This window comes from Dendroctonus ponderosae, unplaced genomic scaffold (assembly GCF_020466585.1).
Source record: "Dendroctonus ponderosae isolate FM_Combo_2020 unplaced genomic scaffold, Dpon_F_20191213v2 Dpon_F_20191213_5, whole genome shotgun sequence".
Lineage (NCBI taxonomy): Eukaryota > Metazoa > Arthropoda > Insecta > Coleoptera > Curculionidae > Dendroctonus > Dendroctonus ponderosae.
Window position 1 is genome coordinate 4,367,659 of NW_026018715.1, and position 3,931 is coordinate 4,371,589.

Sequence of the window (3,931 nt, forward strand, 5' to 3'; positions counted from 1 at the left end):
ACTGAAACGTGTATGACATGTGTGGCTTCCCCTTTCCGATCACGCACCGATCCGATTATTTGGTCATCGACGGAAGGTTCTCTGATCGGAGTCGGATCGGATAGATCGGATATGTATGTCCGTCCTGCAAGCAGGCCAGACGCAATTTGAAAAATATCCAATGTCGGATTTCCAGTGAAAACGTTTACCATTTTAAAGCAACAGTATCAGAAATTACAAACCGAATTTGGGTTTTTTTAGAAATACTTCTAAACCTAAACTGTCCCCAAAAAACAACAGAATACATATAAAACTTATACTTACTTATGAAAACAGCAAATACGTTTTCCACAATTCGAAAGCCGAAATTGATTTATTTCAGTGTTTATTACGGCTGACGCATATAGGAAAGTCCTCCCAAAATTGATTTTTGCCAACTTTTGTTTTTGCTCGCATGACAAAAATAACTAAACCGAACAGCATTTTTCTGTACCATTCCGAACTAGGAATTTCTTTTGCCATTTCTTCAAATGACAACTTGAGTTAATAACTCCGTACGTGTGCGGACTCAAAATTTAGTTGGCCAAATTGTCGTTTTAATTATTTTTAGAGGGAAACAATTTTATTCCTAGAATAATATTAGCTTATTCTGAACTTGTTCCTACGTTTTTTTTTATTGTTTGAAATTAAATTAATCTTTAGTTGCTAATTTAGGGTCAAAAGTTCAGAATATTTTATCAGTAAAAATTATAAAAATAAAGAATTTGGGCATTAAAAAAGAGTTTTCAGATGCATTGGTGCTTCGTGTTCCAAAACCAAAAATCTAAGACAGGAGGAATCCACATCATCTTTGCCCGATTCCTGACAAAGACCCACGACGGAGGGTGCAGCTCCGTCCAAAATCGGTGGAAGACGATCACCCCCTACGCTACATCATAACAGTTTACCAAGAAAAAGCAATTTTCATCGAAACACTCCTGCGAGACGCTCGGCAGCAGGATTTGGTATGTATAAATAACTGTAAATTACGTATTTTAGTGTGCGTTCGTACAATTAGCACAATTAAGTGTTTGTGGTTTAAACAAAAAATTGAATTTGCAAGAGTTTGGAAGGAAATGAGCTCTGAATATTGGCGTAAAAATGTCAAACTTGCACATACTTCCACTTTTTACCCTGTAACTCGGTAAAGCACACAAAAGCACTTCAGGACAATTAACTGAGATTGTAAATCTGATATAATTCGCAGCCTTAGAGAGTAGAAGTTACTGTCTTACACCTTAATAATGTATCAAGAATCTTCATTTATATTTGTCATGTGGAATTGTGGAATTTTGTTATTGTTAACTTAACTGTTTACCATAATATTATCGACTGACGTTAGAAATTTAATAGGCAATGTACGAATGTATTCTAATTAATAAACATTGTTACACATTTGTAACCCGATATCATTGAAAATTTTGAATTTCTTCCATTCTAGCAGCTGAACCTTCAATTGAATATTTTGTGCCGCGCAGCATGAGTGAATTCGATCTATCTATCGCTACGGAATCACCTCCATTACCGAATTTCATGCCATTAACTGTAAGGGCACCGAGGAAAATGTCCACTAATTCCACAGCAAAACAAAAGGAAAAAATGGTTACCTTTGAAGATGAAATGTCCTCCAGAAGAGGTTTGTGCTTTTCAAACTTTTCGAACTCTCGAAGTAATATATTTTTCGTCTATTTTTAGAACCATCCGCAGATCTCCAAGACGTGTTCATGTGACAAAAGGGATAACAATTACCAAAAGACGTTAAGCTGTCCGACTTGGGCAACTTAGAGAACGTCAAAAAAGAACTGAAAGCTTTTAAGAACTTTAAATTGTGCGAGCATTTGAAACGATGCGAGGACAATTGCTCGTGTAATGCCGAACAGGATTGTGATATGTGCAAAGTTCTCGATTTCACATTAAAACAAGACAAATTATAGTTGACAGTGCTACTTGAACAGCATAATCTATCGGGCAGTGTATTTGATGAAAACAATTTAAAGGATGAGTAAGATATGTATATTTTGTATATAGGTAATAATAAGATATTGTAAACAAAATTGAAGAAGGCCGATGGGGATTTTGAAGTTTAGTTTATTTTTATTGGCTGCCGCTTAATTGCATTTTACAAATCATCTATCCTTACCCGATGAAAGTATAAAGTCTAGCTAGCAGCTTTATGAGTTGGCAGGTTAAAGAATCTTCTACATTTCTTCTTCGTGTTGCGGTAAAATACATATTTTTTAAACATCCATATTTCAAATGCGGCTATTTTCGTTTACTAAATTATAGTTAATTCGACTTCAAAAGCAGTTCCAAAAAATTTTATCAAGGAGATCTTGTTTTTTGTTTATCTAGTAATATCAATTTCCCAGTTCTGTAAATAGAGCAGTAAGCACGCCCGTGCAGAGAAAGTGATGTAGTTAAATTGTAAAAAAATGTATTTTGGTTTTACTCCACTTCCAATTTAACTTCCCGTCTTCATTAAACATAGATGCTTGCCGCGTCAATTGACACTTTTTTCAAATACTTCTTATTTGTTTTGGTAATGGAAATAGTTTGCAAAAATCGGGAGCAATAATTTAGTCATAACTTCATACATTATATTAAACTTCGTTATATTGTGTTGTAATGCAAGAATTCACAGCACTTATATGTTTGAAAAAGTTTACATATTTTTTGTAATATAGATTTTACAGTCATAAAAGTAGTTTTGTATAGTAGCGCTGAAGTAAAAGCCTGACAAGACTAGTTCAGTACTGTTTTTGTTAACATGAACTGTATTATGTGCATAAAAATACACTTCTTTCTAACCACGCCGTTTGACGCTTTTTACCGGAAACACATATTTTTATGTTGCTGAATTAAAGTGGAAAAAATTTGGTACAATATTCTTGTTGTAAGATCATATTACTAGTAGTGTTTACAACACTTATATTGTAAAAATTGATTGCGTTTGTTTGATAGTGGCTTTTAAACCGCTACGAAAATTAAATTTTATATTTTTTTAATTGTCCGTAAACTGGAAATGCTTCCATTGTTTCAATGTAATATTCTGTTCATGTTCTAGTGGAAAAATGAATGACCGGAGAAAATGAGCAGTCAGTAATAAAAATTGATTTATTTTTGAAATTAAACGAAATCAAATTATGATTTACATATAACCATTCTTTTTAAGCCCAGATAGGAATAGATGACATTGAAATGGTTTATTTTCATTTTCATGTTGGTTTTTCTGATTAACCAATAGTAAAAAAATGGCGTTGAAAAAAAATCAAGCTTTTATTTCTCAAAGATTTATAGCACGTCCAATATATATTTTTTATTGATTAAGTTATATCGATACATTTTTAGTGGAAACAAACATCTTTCAATATGATTGCTCAAACGTACCTAAATTGGTAACTAAATTAATTTAAGTTTTCCTTATCAGTGCTCTTTAAATTTATCTCTAAACACTAATTTTATACAGATATTTTTAATTATTTAAACTTATTTAAAACTCAGTACTAGCTGTTTCAACTATATCGGCGACAAATCAATAGAAATATAATATGAAACAATGCATTCTTACTTAGGTTATCCATATAACCCGCTTAGGTATTTATCAAAATTTAAAATTAGTTTTTATCGAATTTCTTGTACTTCTGACACCCTATTGGTTTTTTCATGCATTTGGGACATCCAAATCACAGATAACATTCTTAACAATGGTAAACATCACAAGAGCTGCTTTTGTTGGTATATTTATGTATACATTTTATAAACGGAATTTGAAAAAGAGATCTTGCATTGTTAGATATTTAAGAGTTTTTAAGGGAACTTTAAGAGTGTGATATGATCATCATCATTTTTTTAACTGCATTTTTACTTGTTCAATGGTTTTTACTAAAATCTGCAATTTAGCACTTAATATCCG

At 32.2% G+C, this 3,931-nt stretch overlaps 2 long non-coding RNA genes across 2 annotated transcripts; one reads left to right on the forward strand and one right to left on the reverse strand.

Moving 5' to 3' along the window:
• The first annotated feature begins 767 nt into the window (after window positions 1–767).
• Window positions 768–1,803, forward strand: LOC125504650. The gene is made up of 3 exons (XR_007281632.1): window positions 768–983; window positions 1,460–1,654; window positions 1,714–1,803. It is a non-coding gene; the product is annotated as an uncharacterized LOC125504650 (long non-coding RNA).
• On the reverse strand, window positions 1,364–1,756 carry LOC125504649. The gene is made up of 2 exons (XR_007281631.1): window positions 1,626–1,756; window positions 1,364–1,561 (listed from the first exon to the last, which is right to left on the reverse strand). It is a non-coding gene; the product is annotated as an uncharacterized LOC125504649 (long non-coding RNA).
• Window positions 1,804–3,931: the final 2,128 nt, after the last annotated feature.